Source organism: Gossypium raimondii, chromosome 6 (genome assembly GCF_025698545.1).
Source record: "Gossypium raimondii isolate GPD5lz chromosome 6, ASM2569854v1, whole genome shotgun sequence".
Classification (NCBI taxonomy): domain Eukaryota; kingdom Viridiplantae; phylum Streptophyta; class Magnoliopsida; order Malvales; family Malvaceae; genus Gossypium; species Gossypium raimondii.
This window is the reverse complement of record NC_068570.1, coordinates 45143562-45163493: the sequence shown is the minus strand read 5'-3', so window position 1 is coordinate 45163493 and position 19932 is coordinate 45143562. Positions and strand designations below refer to the sequence as shown.

At 33.5% G+C, this 19932-nt stretch overlaps 1 long non-coding RNA gene across 1 annotated transcript; it reads right to left on the bottom strand.

Annotated features, from left to right (window-relative positions):
* Nucleotides 1-7627: 7627 nt before the first annotated feature.
* Nucleotides 7628-8319, bottom strand: LOC128041856 (uncharacterized). Its single transcript, XR_008196776.1, has 2 exons — nt 8204-8319; nt 7628-7869 (listed from the first exon to the last, which is right to left on the bottom strand). It is a non-coding gene; the product is annotated as an uncharacterized LOC128041856 (long non-coding RNA).
* Between the last annotated feature and the right edge of the window lie 11613 nt (nt 8320-19932).

Sequence of the window (19932 nt, the reverse complement as noted above, 5' to 3'; positions counted from 1 at the left end):
GTTTCCTCTGTTGATCCGGTGACATATGACTCGTTCGACATAAAAGGTGCTCGTAGCTTGGAGGCAATGGTGCAGACTCATCTTGCTAGTGGAACACCTTATATTGAGTTATATGTACAATTTACATCGCCAAATGATGTACTTGCGACCAGTGTTCGAGATGTATACACGAACCCTGGCCGACATTCGGTTAGCGGGTTAGAAAACATGCAACAACCCATGTTTGGTAGCGGTGTTGAATGCACATCCCCCGCAAGACACTCTGTCGGTGGATGGGACATGTACGTCGGTGGCTCGATGTTTGATGTTGGAAATACGTACTGGGGAACGACATCAAGTTCTAGTGGTTGGCAATCTACATCCAATTGGGGACGTTATGAAATGCCCATACGCTGTCAACCGGTGGGGGGACCTCATACGCTGCAGATGATTGTGGGTTAGAAGATGACTCCGATATGGATCCACCTCGAGAGCCCGGGCCCGATGGTGCAGAAGTTGGCTTATTTTCTGAACCGGAGCCTATTCTAACAGAACCTGAAGATGCTGAAAGGAGTTCAGATGAAGAAGAAAATCCACGATTCAGAGCATACTCACCTCCAGCCCACATGCATAATGTCGATCTGTCTGCAAATGATGCGTTTGAGTTTCTAGATCTACCACAACGGTTGCATGATCATACAAGTTCAAGGCTAGATTCGGGTGAATTTGAAGTTGGTAATCAGTTTACCAACAAGGATAGTTTTATTGGTGCTTTGAAACAACATAGCACCAAAAGCGGAGTTAACTACCACGTCGTTAAATCCAAATCTAATAAGTTTTAGGCAAAGTGTGCGGTGCAAGATGGCACATGTTCATGGAAAATCAACGCTTCGTTAAGGAAAAGGACAGGGTTGTGGGAGATTAAAAAGTACAAAGGTCCACATACATGTGCTGCAGGTACAATATTGACGGTATCTAAATAATACTTTTATTATGTAATGTTGCATTATTTAATGTACTCCGTTTATAGGTGTTTCACAAGATCATCCGAAGATGGATTCAGCTATGTTAGCTAGCTTGATACTGCCCACGGTAAAAGCAGATCCCAAGACTTCAGTGCCGGTGTTAATTGCCAATATCCGTAGCCAAATGGGGTACACGCCCTCTTACCACAAGGCTTGGATAGCTAAGCAAAAGGCGTTGGAGAAGATGCATAGTGGGTGGGACGCCTCATATAATGAAATATGGCAGTGGTGTCAAGTGCTAGAGAGATACGTCCTAGGTGCCATCACAGACCTTGAAACGGAACATACGTACTACAACGACCGATTGCTACGTGGATGCCAAGTGTTCAAACGCCTGTTTTGGACCTTTAAGCAATGCCGAGACGCATTTCCATACTGCAAGCCATTGGTACAAATTGATGGTACCTTTATGTTTGGTAGGTATACTCATCGGCTATTGCTTGCAGTGGCATAGGATGGCGGTGGGAGAATTCTTCCAATTGCATTTGCAATAACACCGGGGGAGTCGACTGATGACTGAGATTTCTTTCTCTCTAGGTTAAGGAGGCATGTGTGCCCCCAACTTGATATCTGTGTTATTTCAGATCCGGGCGCCGGTATACTAGCTGCATTTGATCGACAGGGAAGCTTATGGCAGCGCACACACCATCGATATTACCTAAGACACGTTGCTTCCAACTACTACAGGCAATATCCATCTAAGAGCGAACGACGACAAGTGACCAACATGGGTATTTAGTCTATATATGTGTTATTTCGTTTCTCAATTTGAATTAGTTTTATTGGTAGAAGTGGTATGTAATATTTGCTATGAACTTATATTGGCAGGGTATGAAATAAATAAAGACCGTTTTCACGAGATGTTGGCAACTTTACGTTCAATTAACGGAGAAGGGTCGGACTACCTTTGTAGCATACGTTTTGAACAATTGGCACAAGCATACGACGGCGGCCTACGATATGGCCATATGACGTCAAACCTGGCTGAATGCATAAATTCTGTTCTTAAAGGAACACGTTATCTACCGATAACATCGGTTGTGCGAGAGACATATTTTAGTTTGGCGGCGCTATTTCCAAAATGAACAGCAAGTTATGCAGGCTTGTCAGAATCTCCGTCTGGATCCAATGAGTTATGTGGACGAAGTGTACAAATTAGAAAACATGTACAACGTCTGGAGACACGTTTTCCCACCGGTCCCAGATGAACGTAAGTGGTCGCCCGTATCTCTTGCTTCTTTTAAGCTGTTACCGGATAGAGAATTTCATTGTAAACTAAAGGATCGACCTTGCTCGACTAGAATACGTAACAATATGGATTTCCGAAAAATAGCCAGTCAACATAAGTTGTGCTGATGGTGTAGGAATCCATGCCATACAAGTCGATCATGCCCTAATCGCAATAATTGAATGTAATTTTACAAAAATTATATTTTTTTCAATTATTAATTAATAATTGTATTAATTGTTAGTAAAATTATCAAATTATATCAAATTATTAATTGTTAGTACTGGTCAAAACATTTTTCAAAATCTAACATTATGTGAATATAAAATTATTAACTGATAATTGTATTAATGTTAGTAAAATTATCAAATTATATTTAAGTTAAGGGTTAGGGTTTTTAAGTTAAGGGTTTAGGGTTTTTAAGTTAAGGGTCTAGGGTTTTAAAGTTAAGGTTTAGGTTTTTCAGGTTAAGGGTTAGGGTTTTTAGGTTAAGGGTTTAGGGTTTTTAGGTTAAGGGTTAGGGTTTTTAGGTTAAGGGTTAGGGTTTTTAGGTTAAGGGTTTAGGGTTTTTAATTTAAGGGTTAGGGTTTTTAAGTTAAGGGTTTAGGGTTTTAAATTTAAGGTTTAAGGTTTTTAGGTTAAGGGTTAGGGTTTTTAGGCTTAGGGTTTTGTGTTTAGGGTTAGGGTTTTTAAGTTAAGGGTTTAGGGTTTTTAAGTTAAGAGTTAAGGGTTTTAAAGTTACTATTTAGGGTTTTTAATTTAAGGGTTAGTGTTTTTAATTTAAAAGTTTAGAGTTTTTTAGGTTAAGGGTTTAGGGTTTTAAAGTTAAGGGTTAGGGTTTTTAGGTTAAGTGGTTAGGGTTTTAATGTTAATCGTTAGGGTTTTAAGGTTAAGGGTTTAGGATTAGGGTTTTTAGGTTAAGGGTTTAGGTTTTAAAGTTAAGGGTTAGGGTTTTTAGGTTAAGGGGTTAGGGGTTTTAAGTTAAGGGTTAGGGTTTTTAGGTTAAGGGTTTAGTGGTTTTAAGTTAAGGGTTAGGGTTAGGGTTTTTAGGTTAAGAGTTTAAGGTTTGTCAATTAAATTATGCATTTAATTATAAATTATAAATTTATAAATTTTTAATAAGTTAAGGGTTTAGGGTTTTTAAGTAATAACTCAAAAAAATTTCTATTTTATTACATCAAAAAATATCAAAATATTCAAAATATTTGTACAAATAAATTTAATACAAAAACCAATGTCTGTGCCTACAAGATTCAGTGCCACATGGCGGCCGTCGACGGTTACACGTTGGATTCCTCCTTTGTCCAGCTTCTGGCGGCGGTTGTGGTTCTTCCAGCTGGGATTCTGGTTATTCCAGTAGGGCATCTGGTTGTCGGAGTTGGGATGATGAGCCACCTTAATATTATTGTGAATGTGGAGGTGTTTGCATCACCAACGGCGATGGTGTTTAAAACCCATACGGTGGTGGGGATTGGTAAAAAGAAGAGCTCCCCGACTGCCCCTCTTGCGATCCCTCGTACATCGCTGGCCTATACATCGGCGGTTACTCGGCGTAACAGGAAATGGAGCTGAATCGGGCCATTGGCTCCAACCTACCATAGGACTCGAAAAAGGAAACATATAAGGGTTAGGATACATAAAAGGGCTAGGAAACGCACCTGGAATCATTTGAAAAGGCGGTTGTGTGGATATCATCGGTTGAACTGCTGGGTCGGGTGACTATGTCGATGCTCTCGTTGGGCCGGGTGAATGTCTGGGCGTCGTTAAGGGGCCAGTGTCGTCGTCCTGTCGTCTTGGATTTAAAGAATCGCGTATTTCCTTTTGGACACGTAATTGCCGCTACCTCTCCTCTGGCGATAGTAAATACGGCTTGCCATGGATCCTAAACCATGGCATGTATTCTGGCACGCACACTAACTCCGAAACGATGATCGGTTCCATACTAGGTATATAGTCATACCGATCTTCCCACATTTGGATGTACTCGGACCAGAATCTCAGCCAATCCATATTCAATTGCCGAAGGTCGATTTTGTGGTGATCGTCAAACACCTCAGGTTCCACGGGAATCGGTTGTCTACATCCAAATTGCCGTAACACCCTGTCTGACTGGTGCATCTCCACGATCGCGTAGTTGATCAATGCGACTTTCGCGTGCCAAGCGTTTGGATTTTGTAATAACTCTTCCGAAATTACTGCTGAATTGCCGGATCCTCGTATGGTGTCCATTGAAACTATATGAACATGATAGAAATATTAGTTATATACATAATACTAAATACTAAATACTAAATACTAAATATCAATCGACTAGCGAATAATGGAAATATCAATTTTATTTAATACTTACATGTGCTTTCGACTGTTGGTCTAATAGAAGCCGTATATCTTCAAGAGAGGTAGGTAATCGAGTATGACTTGCCGGATGGTTCAACCTAATTAAATAAGTTTTTAGCATACTTTTATTTTTAAAAATCTACATAATAATTGTAAAATATAATATAAAATTTACCTTGTTATCAGTGGGAATGTATATGGATGGTCCACTCGAGGACGTAGAAATGGAAAGCGAAACCGTGCCCATGACTGCAGTAGGGACAGGCAACCTCTGATTTTTGCTTTCCTCGGTCGCGTTGCCCTGCACATCTCCCTATATAACGTTGCCAAGACAGTAGACCCCCAACTCAATTCACCAGCTGCTCTAAAATCAACGAGTTTCAGCAGCCATCTTAGATGTATGCGGCTCCGTGACAAGTCGGGCATCAGATAACCTCTAATTAACTGAAGAATGTATGCCCGAGCATATCGAATTCTTTCTATTTCGGTTGAATCTGCATCCGGATTCTGGAATGTGTCTCGTAACCAGCCATCTCGATCTTACCTCCCTCTATTTTCTCCGGAATAGCGCCCAAAAGCTAGTAGCACACCGCAAGCCAATCGCTAGATTGGGCAGACCCGCTGACTGGGTACCCGTCCACCGGCAATCCCAATTGCAGATTAACATCTTCCAAAGTGATAGTGCACTCTCCACATGGAAGATGGAATGTGTGCGTCGGGTCTCCACCTCTCGATCGACGCACTGATTAGTTTCGGGTCCACCTAGCATCCCCGGCCTACCGTCGCCACGTGCCAAAAACCCGCTTTCCGCATGTAGTTCTCTACCAACGGTGATGGAGGAGCATGCATATTCCGGATATTGCATTCCAATATCCGATCTACAGACTTTTATAACAAATAATAAATTAATAATTATCTAAAAATGCATAAATAAAAAATTCTTAAATAATATTTAAAAATTAAATTTAACGCTTACCATTTTCATTTGTTCCACCGATATGTGATTCTTATCAAGACGAGTCAATTCTTCGGCCATTGTTGAAATAGTACAAATTTTTACAGTTTAAAAAAAATTTTAAAATATAAAATTCTTTTAAAATTATTTAAAAATAGGGATTTAAGAGAAATATAAGAGGAACTTGAGAGCAAATTGAAAATAAATATGGATTTGAGAGAAATTTTGAAGGAATTTGAGAGCAAATTGAGAGGAAATTGAGAAAAAATTGAGAGGAAATTTGAGAGAGGATTAGTTGGGTGGGGGGTATTTATAGTTGTTTTTTTACCGTTGGGGGGGCAACGGTCAATTTTTTGACCGTTACCTTGGTCACTGTGAAGACAAATCGCGCCATGTCGGCGTCTTTCTTGGCGTGGACACAAATCGCGTCCTCTGAAGCACGATTTGTTGCCATGTCAGCAAAGCGCGCTGACGTGGCCGCAATTTGCTGGCATGTACCCTGACATCGCGCTGACATGGATGCGATTTCGGGGAAAAGGGCCCATTCTGGTAAATAATAAAATACCGAGCCCATTTCGGTAAATTTAAAAAAAATTAGGCTTTTTTGAATAAATTGCCCGAAAAAAAGTAGTAGAGATTGACCAATGACTACGTATCTATTCATTTCTCGCTGCTGTTACTTTTGCTTTGTTTTTTTTTTTGCCCTTTTCTACTTATTTTAGAATTATTATTTTATCTCATTCTTTGGAGATATCGTTCGAAAAATATAATTTAGTTGAGCGTCTTCAACAGACAGAAGCATTGAAGATTGCTTCAGCTACCCGCCGTTTAATACAGGAAGACATGAATTAATGCTTCAAATGGGTCCTCTAATCTCTTTTGTATTGATAAATTTTATATGAATTTTACTCTCTTTTATTTTTCCTTTTCAGCTTAAAGATAGAGTTACTTTCGACACAACATTGCATTCTCAAGTGTAAATATAAGTTTACAATATTATTAGAATAACATTATTAGAAATAAATATGAAGAATATCGAAAAAAGAAAGAGTTACCTTTTTCATCAATGTTTTCTTTAATAAATTTATTATCTAAATTCACTAAAGATATGTTTGGATACCACAACGTAATTGGATAAAAATGTAATTATTAGATTAGTAATTGTAATTCCTCTATATGTTTAGTTAATAGAGAGTAATTACATTGTAGTTCCCCATGTCATATTTGTTAGTATAAAATGTAATTACAATTTTAATTACACAACTATGTAATTTATATTTAAAAATAATTACTATAAAATGATAAAAAAATATAAATGAGTGACAAAATTAAAATCAAATCTTAATATGTAACATGTTGTTTCAAGATAATATGATTACTAATAAAAATAAGAAAATTAATATTACATACAATTTTATGTAATTACTCTAGCATTTCATATTTTGTGGGTTATTTCCTTTTAACATCTAACATATACTACTTATTATCATTTTTTTCATTGACTGAGTTCTTCATCATTTGAATTTGAATATGTATCTTTAATATTACCAAGATCTCCTTATTCCATATACTCTTCAAAGTATGAGTTATTCCAATTCTACATACAAATGAAGTTATGAAGTATGCAACATGCTATTACGACCCAATTTTATTTTTTTATGCTATATTGAGGCGATTTTGTTAATATGGAAAAAAAATCTTTTTTTGGAAAAGAAAATGTTCTTTCAACTATATTTCGAAGCTTTGGATGTTGCAAATTAAAGAATTCATGATCGACTTGGTGCTTGTGTTTGTCTCCATTTTCTCAATTGGTATCATACCTCAAGATATCATTTGATGCAATAAAATCTTTTATATTTGTAGAACTAACATATACAACATAGTATTTGAGTTCATTGTGCAAGCAATATTAGTGTTGATTGTAACACCCCGGTTTTTGGGGTTAGAAGTTTGAGATTCAAAATAAGGGTCAGTGAGTGGGTCGCACAATTGGGTTAGTTTTAGAGTCTTGATGTCAAAATGGGTCTGTTGGTCTAGTGGTTGGTTGTGTGTTGGTGTATCTTTGGATTGCGTGTTTGAATCATCGTGTGTGTGTTTTGGAGAAATATTTTTATAAAATTTTAAAATTGTTTTAGGTTATAAAAAAGTAATTATTTATTTTAAGTTTTGTAATACCCGATTTTGGCCCGGGTCTATTAAAATTAAAAATGACCTAAAATATAGTGGGCCTATATGGCCCAAACCCCAAAACAAGATCGAGGCCCTGCGTTTCTAGCACAGAGGAAACCCTAGGCAGTCTTCCACGTTCGCGCCGCAGCCAAGCCCCGCACGAGCCGAATCTTCACCTGCACAACAAGAAATAAACAGCAAAAATGGAAAGAAAAATCAAAAGATTGTGAATCAAATCAATGTAAACAGATTTTCTTTCTATATTATTGTCTTATTTCGGCTATAAAAAGCCATTGAGATACTGTAAATAGGCAGGAAAAAATACATAGAAAAAGTGGAATACAGATACAAGAATAAATACGAAAATATTTTGAATACAAAGGTTTCTTTTTATTTTCGTTCTACATTATTGGCGTTCATCATTCTTTTACTATCTATCTATATTTTTTATTTTTCTTTTATTTTTATATTTTGCTTAAAATAATAAGAGGAAGAGAAAGGGAAACTTACCTTTTTCTGCCGGAACCACCGAGTTGTTGCCATCTCCGTCGTAATCGGAGCTTTGGCACAAGGCTGAGCGGCGGCACTCAAGGGTTGGTGAAACCCTAAAGAAGCCATTTCATTTGTTGCTTTAGAGAAAGGGGAAACAAAATTGTTTCCTTAAAATTTGTGTTTTTTTCAAACTTAAAGAAGAAGCAAAACGGTGTCGTCCAATTGGGTCCACGCATTTCCACCCTAAATGGTAAATTTTCACAGTTAGGCCTCCTCTTTTGCGACATGTTTTGATTAAACCTGATGTTCCTTTTTAATTTGGCCCAAATGTTTTTACCTTTATTCATTTCAGCCCGTATCAATGCACAGCGTTTTGAAGGGCGGATTATTATTAAATTCGTCCCCCATGTCCTTCGTGTGTTGCGATCTTGTCCCTCATTTTACTTTTAATCCCATTCGTTACCTGCTAATTCTATTTCAATTACAATATGATCCTTTTTCATGTTTTAATGTTAATCCATTCAATTTATCATCCTTAGTATTATTATTTTATTATTATTACTCTTATTATATCTACGTTGTTAATATATTCATTTAATTTTCACTTGTTTTCTTATATACTTATATTATTTTATAATATATATATATTATCTTTATACTTCTAATTTCGATATAAAATTCTCTTTTATAAATATATACATTTTTATATATATTTTATATTTTAATTTCAAAAACATCCACTTTTACTTTTGTAAATGCATACGTATACGCATACCTTTTTATATATATATATATTTTATATTATTTTATTTTATAATTTTTACATATATATATATGTACATTTACATTTTATAATACATGTGCCTTTTCCATATTTTAAAATCCATGCACATATACATGTATTTTTATAATATATATACATATTTTTAGAAATTATTATAAGTTTCTTTTTTGCTTTGTATACTTCATTCAGGTTTTATATATGTGTATACTTATATATACGTATTTAAATATATGCGTATACATATTTGCAAAATTTACTTATGTATCGTACTTATATATATCTATATTGTGAGTACATATACATATATAATTTATTTTAAAGTATTTGTTTCATGTTGTATATTAACATTTTGTTTTTTAAAGGAAAATATGTTTGATTTCATTAAAGCATTAAAACTATTTTTGCTCAAAATGTAATATTCGATATTTGGGATTTTCGAGAAGATTGAGCCCTAACGTATTGGGTTCCAATTTTCTTCGTAAAATCTAACAATCGGGAATTGCTCTTTAATCAAACAAAATAAAACTTTTCATTGGGAATTCAACATGTGGTGTCCTAACGTATTGAATGTGACGCGTTGATTTCTCGAGATAAAGATTTTTGTTTAAAAAATAAACAATAAAGGAAATATTCAATGCTTAGAATTTTGGGAAATTGTGCCTTAATGTATTGGGCCGCGATTTCCTTATAAATTTTAAAAGAAATGAATATTCTCTTAAATTTTATTACACGAGTATTTTGGACAAACTCATTTTTGACGAAATAAAATGTCGTGCCCTAACACATTGGGTGTGACGTTTTCTTTTTCAAAATGGGCGAGTCTCAATAAATAATTTAATTTAAATAAGGATCGCATTTTTTTTAACTCTCGACTTTAAGAAATTAATTAATCAATTTGGTACCAATTTTTGGGTTTTACGAGGGTGCTAATCCTTCCTTGAATGTAACTGACTCCCAAACCTATTTTTATAAAACTCATAGACCAAAGTCATTTTTAGGTGGTCTAATCACACCTTAATAAAAGATTGGTGGCAACTCCAAATTTTCATTGACAACTAATTTTTGTTTTTTTTTCAAAAATAAGAATGGTTTCGACAAGTTTTATTTTTGTTTATTTATTATTTTTTCTCCTTTCACGTTCTCTCTCTCCCTCACTTCTCTGTTCCACCATTTTTCTTTTGGGAAGGTTCCTTTCTCTGCAAAGTCTGTGATTTGTTTTTCTTTTCTTTTCTTTTCCGTCGGTAAGAAAATATAAAACCTATAATATATATAACATTTATATAAAAAATTTATAAAATGTCAAATAAGTTTTGTAACACTTCTTATAAATAATATGTTTTACCATAATGTAGAAAGTTATTTTTTTTTTCTAAAAAAGTTATGATAAAAAAATTTAACACTTTTTTTATTTTTTATGAATGAGTATATTATTTTTTTATAATATATGTTTCTATCTTAAGTTGCTAGTTTGCTAAAATACAAAACACACATGGAAGTGTTAGATTGCAGTGGGCACTACAACTTGGCACTGTGAAAAACTGTACAAACAAAAACACAAAGAACACCAATGTTTGTTTATGTAGTTTGGTTTCCCTATGTCTGCAGAGCCTAAGAAGAGCAATAGGAAGTGGCTAAGAAAATTCTTCAGCTATCATGGCGAAGTGGTGGATGTTTTCATACCTTAGAAGAGAAATAGATTTGGCCGAAAGTTTGGTAGTTTCATATATGCATCGATGAATAATGTAATGAGATCCATTAATAAACTAAATGGATTTAGATTTCTTAATAAATGTGTTGGGGCGAATCTTGCTTGTTTTAATTCTAGGTCTTCTTTTTGGAGGAAAAAAAGTTCCATCAGGAAGGAAAATGAGAGTCAGAGGAAAGATAAAATAGGAAAAAAATGATTGCTATTTTGATGTTCATGCAAAATCATGGAACAAAATCATTTAAAGAGATTTAATGATGAATGCAAATGCAGAAGAGATGTCTTGTAGCAAAGAACATGAGAAAATTTTATTGAGTATAGAGTTCATTTTGACTATATTACTAATAAGTGTTAAAAGTAACATGTTTAACCTCATTCTTAATCTATTTTGGTGATTATTTGATGTTAATTGTGAGTTTTATATTTCTAATCATTTTAATTCATGTTTTAGTGCTTAATAGAGCACTTGGGGGGAGGAGCAAAAAACGGATTGTCGGAGCAAGATACAAGAGCCACACGAGCTGAACCATTCCACATGCCCAAACCATACGGCTGTGTGACCCACACGGGCGTGTGGTAGGTCGTGTTCATTTCATGGACTTACGCACCGAATAGCGAAAAATCATAATTTTTAGGTTTTTCGGGCATTCTAAGATGTATATATGACAAAAATAAGAAGATAGGAGTGAGTCGTCAGAGAATATTCAAGAAAACAACTCGAAAAAAGCACCATTTAAGCCAACTTTGAAGCGAATTTATATCAAAATTGACAATTCGCAGTTGATTTTTTAGGAAGTTATCAAGAGTTTCTTTATTTCTTTCGGTTATACTGTCTCTTGGATGTTTTTACTTTCAAGCATGAACTAATTTTCTAAATACCTAGGGAGATGACCCCTATGATGGATTCTGTCATTTGATTTTTATTTTATGCAATAAATACTTAGTTCTTATTCTCAATTATGTGTGCTTAATTCTTGGTTTAATAGTTCTAGATTATTGATCCATGTTCGATGTGCTTAAATCAATGGTGGAATATACCCTATTTAAGAGTAGATCTTGCGTAATTGAGTGGAGTTACATGCAATCCTAGAAATAAAACGACATAAATCCACCAGATTAGAGTCAAATCTAATAGGGGAATCCATAGCACTAGTTAATGCGATAATAGGAGTTTTAATAAGAAAGAAATTTTAATTAATCAACCTAGAATTAGTTGCTCTTATGCTCGAAAGAGATATTAGCATAATTTAGGGATTTCTAAGGATCAAGTTGCTAAGTAAAGAAATTACATAATTTAGATTGATAGTGATAGATGAAATCTAGAAAGATTCTTTCTTGGGAATTGTTTTGCTTTTTAGTTGTTAATCGGTTATTTTTGTGATTTGTTTTTTCCGTATTTGATAGTTAATAAATTTAGTTAATTTTAGTTTTAATAAATCACTCGAATTATTCAATTAAATAATAGAAAGACGATAATTAGTAGTACTTTTAGTCTTCGTGAGAATGATATCTTTACTCACCTTAGCTATACTATTAATTGATAGGTGTACTTGCCTTAGTCAAATTTTTAGTTAGTTTTGTGACATACTACTTTGGTGATTCAAAACCTTCCTAAAGTAAAAGTAGTAATTGACGAGGATATGGTGGAGAAACTTGAGAATTTGGTAGGTACTTTGATGGATTATTATGAAATAGGATGGTTGAAGGAAAATTTTAAAATGTATGGTGTTTTTTATATTGAAATGAAGAAGTTTTCTAGGTCACAATTTCTTATTCATTTTGAGGATGAGGATACAATAATTAAGATGAAGGAACTAAAATGCACATTGTTAAAGCAATGGTTTTTCGATGTGGAGGATGGTCTATGAAGTGTTTTATATAAAATTGGGATACTTGGACGGTGATATATAGAGTATCGTTATACGCTTGGAACTAGGCCATGGTGAAGAAGATTGTAGAGATGTGCAGAGGGAATATGTTTTAGTGAATGATTGTTGTCTTGAATTTTTTAATTTTAGTCACATAATGGTTTTGTTAATGGCTAATCAACTTAGGATGTCGTAAAATGCAGAGAAGATGAATTTGTTGGACGTGCTTATGGTTCATGGGAATAAACCCAATGTTTGCTTCCATTCTCACATTTTGCTCCACTTTCACTTTGTATGTGTGGTAGTGGGACATGTTTTGGTAGTTTTTTTTTATGGGGAACCACCACTATAAATATCCCCAAGCATAAGGTCCCTAAGCACTAAAAATCATAAGCAAATCCATCTAGTGAGGTTTTCAAGTACTTAGAAGACTTTGGCGATTTTCATGTTCTCGTATAGCTAAATTTGACGTCCTCGTCAGTTGTTTGACACGCTAGGAAGTGGTGTTACAACATTTGGATTTTGACATTTGGTTCAGGCAATGGCCGGAAGTATTTATGTTCTATCTTTTCCGCTACATTTTAACGTTTAAGCCATAATTTATGCTTACATTTGATATCTGAGCATAGTTAATATATGCGTTGTCTAGTTTTAAAAGTTTGTAAATTTAATCAAAATAACGATGTCATATTTCTTTGAATTATTTTTAAATATTTTTTGAGAATTTTATTACAAACTTTTGTGTAAAATCATTGGATTTTATTAAAGTGAAATTTCTAAAATTAATTAAGTTATAAATAATTTAGTGAAAAATTTAGAAATTCGTTGTTTGAATATATATATTATGTGCCCAAGTAAATGTTTATATGTGAATTATCTGGTTATTAGTTACATACAATTTTAGATGCATAAAATTTTTAGACTTATTGCATAAGTTATTTAGAAATAAAACTTTAGAATATATGTCTAGAGGTCCAAACAACTTTATTTAATTAGAGAATTAACCACATCAACTTGAATTAAATGAAATTATTTATTGTAGTAAGGATCTCATAAGGTTTATAGACATTAGATGTTGCATAATGGCTTAACAATAATCTTGAATAAAGTTTAAGGATTAATATCTAGCTAGCGATTGCTATAATTTTATTTAGTTAAAGACTAACCACAACATCTTTAGTTAAATACAATTATTAAAGTTAAAATCACATATGGAAAGCATAGGAATAAATCCCATTGCATAATTTATTAAGATAGACTTATTAAATGATTTTCATAGTTACCCACGTAATTATGAAAATGAATTTAATAATTTTTATCAAAAGGATAGTAAATAATTCTATCATAAAATGGATCTAATTGAATTAAAAATTTAGCCCACGATAATTTTTATGTCATCGGATTCATTATTTACACAATTTGCATTGGTAAATTATGATTTATATTTGCCTAAAATTTTGTTAGCCTCAAAGTTTTGTTAAGCATGTATATTAATTTATTTTGTAGTTTTACAACCAGTGAATATGTTTGATAATAAAATAGATATCCTTGAATTAACTAGTGATAATTTTAAGTTTCGGAAGGAGAGTATTCTTCTCCAATTGGGGTGCTTGAGTATTGACTATTCCGTAAGGAAATTTGAGCTACATATTACTGAAACCAACACTTAGGTTGTGTAACAGCTTGTTTTCAGTGAATCGGAATAGTGGTTTTGAGACCACAAATCTGATGTAGAAAATTTTATTTTAATATTATTTTTTGATCTACAGCATGATAGTATTATGGTATAAAAATTTCGTTAAGAAATTTTACCGTTTGTATGCTCAATTTGAGAAAAGAACTAAATCACGTAAAGTGCGAAAGTTGTGTTCTATTAGGTAAAAGTGTTAAATAGCTATAGAACTTTAAAGTGGAGGTCCTTATATAGTAATTAGACCATTAAATGAGTTAGTGGATGTGCATGGCTTGGTAAATTTGAAAATTTTAAAGTTAGGTAAGGGTAATTTGGTAATTAGGTAAATAAATGATAAAAAAAAAACAAAACAAAACAAATGAAAATCTATCATCTTCCTCCTAGTTACTAGTGTTAGCAAAAATTTACAATTAGAGAAGAAGAGAATTTTGGCCAAGCCATTTCCTTTGCATGTAAGTGAATTTGGTGTTCGTTTTTGTTGATTTTTAGGTTTTTGGAATCGTTGTAGCTTAACCGAGCTAATTAAGGGATTAATTTGCAAAATGGTTGAAAGTATAGGGTTTTTCCATGAGAGCATTTTAGTTTTTTGTGAAGTTTAATGGAAGAAAATGAATCTTTGTTGTTAAATAAACAACTTTTGCTAAGTGAGTTTTGATGAAATTGTTAATTAGGGGTTAAATTGAGAAATGTGAAATTTTTGTGAAAAATGTGTGAAATTGTGAAATGTATGGGCTAATATGAGCATATATGATTTTCGACTAGGCTTGGGTATGGTGAAATTGCATGAATTTCATTTTACGAGCCTAGGGACTAAATTGTAAAGAAGTTAAAAGTATAAGGGCAAAATAGTAAGTTTTCCATAACTTGATATTTGGATTGAATTGTATGGAATGAGATTTAAATTAATTTAGTTTGATTATATAAATCAATAAAAGCAACATTCGAAATTAAATCGGGGAAAAGACAAAGTAGTGGACTAATTGATCGCTTTACCTTCATACGAAATTCGAGGTAAGTTCGTATGTTTAATAAGTATTAAATTATATGTGTTTTAAATGATTTATTATTATATTTGTGATGATACAAATCTACGAAAATATTCGACGAAGTTTCAACGATGTTTGAATCCCGGTTGAACCTTAGGAATATATAGGATACAAATGACATGTCATTAAGGGTTACCGCATTTTAGGTGCTGGTCTCGTACATCCTACCGATGGTTGAGTTTTCGGCATGTGTTGCGGTTACTTTACAGCTTGTGTAAGCAGCACCGTGTAGCTACGTCTTGACTGACAGCTTGTGTGAGCAGACCCAGTTATGGCTCGAGAGAGAGCATTGGTATGACATATGAGATAGTGGTGGTTTTGACCGCGTATTGGCACTTAGTTTGCTAGATACACGCATATTCGATATTATTCCAAGTGGGTCAATAGGCACAGTGTTGTTACAAGGATTATACGAGTTCGATACGAACTAGTACAGATATTTATGTGAAATACGAGAAGGGATATATATTGACATATGAATTCATGGCTAACATGGTTGATGCTTATGTGTTAGGATTTTGGGCCAAATTGAGTTGTATTATGCCTTAAATGTTGCTTACCTAAATTGTGGTTGATTAGTAAGTTGTATTTTTAGTTATACGAACTTACTAAGTTTAATTGCTTACTCTTTTTTATTTTTCGTGTTTTATATTGCTTCCGAAGCTCGTTCGGGTTGGAAGTTGTCGGAGATTGCATCACACTATCAAACGCTTATTTTAGTACTTTTGACAATATATTTTGGATTAAATGGCATGTATAGGTTATTTGGCTAATGGTAGCCTATATGTTTTGGTCATATATTTAGCCATTTGATTTGGCTTGTTTTGGTATATTTTGTTATGTATATATGAGTAAATGGCCTTATCATATTGGTGTATGTTTATCATGTGAGAGTGTGCTAGTTGCGAATTGGTATTTTGGATATCAATTGGTTGATCTTGATATATGGCATACATGTTAAGGTTTAGGGACAATTATGTATATATGTGTTTGACCATTTAAGTAGATTTTGGAGGCATATTTGGCATGTTATAAATGATCTATTTAGATGCCTATGAGTGTCATGATTGTGTGACATGTTATAACATGTTATAAGCTTTGATATTGGTTAGTTTTGATTGCCTATTTGTGACATGGTTGTATGTAATTTGTTGAGCTTAGGTTGATACCAATTTGGGTGAGAAATATGGCTTGGCAAAATGACCTATTTTTGTCCACACGGGTAGAGACACAGGTGTGTGTCCCAGCCGTGTGTGACACACGGGCAGGTGACATGGCCGTGTGTCTCAGCCGTGTGTGACACACAGCTAGGTGACACGGCCATGTGTCCCCTGATACTTCTATAGAAACAATTCAGTAGCTTCAAACGGCCTGGCACATGGGCGTGTAGCTTGGCCATGTGGAACAAGTCAGTACACCCTCCAGTTTTCACACGGCCTAGCACACGGCCTGACACACGGGTGTGTGAGGCCATTTTGAAGGGTACACGGCCTGGCACACGGACGTGTGGTCTGGCCGTGTGACCCATGTTAATATGCTTACTAGTTTGGACACAGGCATGTGGCCCCATTTCGAATGCCCACACGGCTTGGCCACACGAGTTTGTGTCCTCTGCACCTTTGAAAATTTTCCATGTTTTCCTAAAAATTCCTTGAGTGCTCGGTTTAGTCCCGAACCATTTTTAATGTCTATTTTGGGCCTCGAGGGATCATATTAGAGACTATATGAATGAATTTGAATGGTTTTTGTTTTGAATAAGAAATGAATATGAATTGTATGATTGTTTGATTTATAAGTCTGGTAATGCTTCGTAACCCTGTTCCAGCGTTAGATACAGGTTAGGGGTGTTACAGGTTGATCTTGCTCTGTATGAAAAATGAGAGCGATCTAATCGCTTAAGTAACGACTCTATAGTCAGGGGTGTCAGAAAGTGTATTTCCGGGACTCTGTTCCTATAAATCGGACTCGTAAATATTTATTAGTTAGTTGTGTAGTTAATTAGATTTAGGTTAAATGAGTTTCCATGAATTAAGAGTTATTATAGTATAAGGACTAAATCGCGTTTAGAGTAAAAGTTGAATTATATAGTAAAAATCAATTGAGGTATTGAGATGGTAAGTAACCTTTATATTATGTAGTGGACGTCATTAATAGGGCATATATGTATATATATAATAGTTTAGTATATATAAGTTATATATTATAATTAATAAAATGAAATTGATATGTATATATGTATTATATAATAATGATAATTATTATTATAATAAAACAAAACAAAACAAAAAGTAAGAGAACATGCAGATTAAATAGAAAAGAAAAGAAAGAAAAGAGAAAGAAAGAAAAGAGGAGAAAAGGCACGACTATAGGGACTTTAGGGTTCAAATTCAAAATTGGTTAGTCAATTTAGTTCATTTTCTTGTAATTTTTATATTTTTGGAATCTTGGTGTTTAGTACTACCCAACCCATGTTGAAATTTTAGCATTGATTAAGATTTTACATGTTAATGTTGAATAGTTTTAGTATTAGGGATTAAATTGATAGATTTTAAGCTAGAAATGGAAAAAGGATTGATTGTAGAACAAATTACAAATTTTGAGTAATAGGGACTAGATTATGAAAAATTTAAAATTTAAGGTTTTAATTAAAAATAGGAGCTAAATTTAGCTTAAAGTGAAATTAATATAAAAATATAGGATTAAATGTGAAGAATAAAAATTAGTCTCGATTTAGGGACTAAATTGGAATTTAAGTAAATATTGAGTAAAAATTGAAATATTCAATGTGAAATTGAATTGTGTTGTATTGATGTATTTCAATTGTTTTAATTTTGTATCTAACATCGTACCGGAATCCTCGACTAAAAATTGGAAGGATAACATCGACGTCGAATAGCTTGGAATCCACAGTTTGTATTTCAAAAAATTTGAACCTAGTTGTTAATTGTTGTATTTCGATTTAATGCATATGGTAAGTGGTTGAGGTGAGTATTTTGGCACTTTGGAAATGAATTGAAATTATAGTTGATTGATATGGATTGAATTGGTATATACATTATGAATGTGTTGATTATTTGAACTGAAATGAATATATGTGTAAATGTGATAATGTGCAAATATGAGAATTGAATATTAGTTGTATTTGAAAAGTGAAATGAAACCCTATTAACTATATCGGGATGAGTCAGATATAGATGGCAAACCATAGGATATGAAGAGTTCAGGGATTTCTTCTACTTTGAATTGATGAGGCACTAGGTGCCAATTTGCTTCGGTTTAACCGATGAGATGCTGGGTGTCAATTTATATAGCGTTGGGAGCAATTATTACTTCAAATTTATCCGATGAGGCACTAGGTGCCAAACTGGTGTGTTGGTTGGATCCATGTATCCATCTGAGTCCAAGTCATGTTAATAGGGGTAATTAAATAATAAAGTTCTATGATTGATATTGAAATGGCAAAATATGTGAATTGGAAATGGAAAAGTGGATTGATATATGAAAGGTGAAAATATTGTGATTATAAATGAGCTATACGAGTAGTGTACTCATGGATTGAATATAGTTGGTTTATGTCATTGTTAAAATGAAATGTTGAATGATCTATGAAAAGCTATTTTTATAACAAGTGATATTAATTGAGTTATATGTTAAACCAACTAATGGAAGAATATTTGTGAAGTTGAGTAAATCATGAAATAATGTGGTATTATGCATGAAATTGAGATGGTGATAAATTACAATTGCTTGTTAGATAGTAATGTGATTATACAATTCAAATTGAGCATTCATGTATCTTTATGTCTTTAAATGTTCAGATTATAGAAATATCACTAAGTTTTACTCAGTGTACGGTTTGTTTTCTGTGCGTAGGTGAGGTACTTCTCTTTTGATCACCGATTCGACATCCAACAATGATCCCGATCTCAAATGTGGTGATGTTTACCTTTTGTGATGGCATGTACCTAAAATGTCTTAGTTGATAATTATTTTATTATTGGACTGTAAATGGAGTTATAAGTATAATGTTGGTTTGAGTATATAAATATATGTTTGTGTTTGAAGACATAACTTGGCATGTTATTTTGGAACTATTGCTTGTGAAGTGTATGTGAACTTAAACTTGATATTTTATGTAGCTATAAGTTGGGTTGAAGTGAATGAATTGATATGCTTAAAATATTGACTTGAATGATGCATTGATGATATAAATGTGATACCAATGAGAATATATTGGTTAGACACCTAGGATGATTGTTTTGACGTGTTTTTTGAGTATGTTTGATCGTGTTTTGAATAGGTTAAATGAATGGTTTTTGAGTTACTTAATGCCGAAGCAAGTAGAAAATGGAAAACTTGTTGTTTAGGGTACAATTTAGGTCCACACGGCCAGACACACGGGTGTAGCGACCTAAAAATTTTGGGTACAGGCGCTAGTCGAAGTGGTTTTTGAAAATTTGAAAATGGAGTTTTGATTTTATTTAAAAAAAAAGAGTCGCCACTGATCTTTTTTCTAGGTGTGATCGGACACCTTCAAAAATCTCTTTTTAGAAGAATTTAAAAAAAAAAAACTTTTCTAAAAAAGAGGCAATTTTAGGTCCACGTCAAAATCCAGAGAAAAGTAGGGTTCGGAAGTCGGTTACGCGCGAGG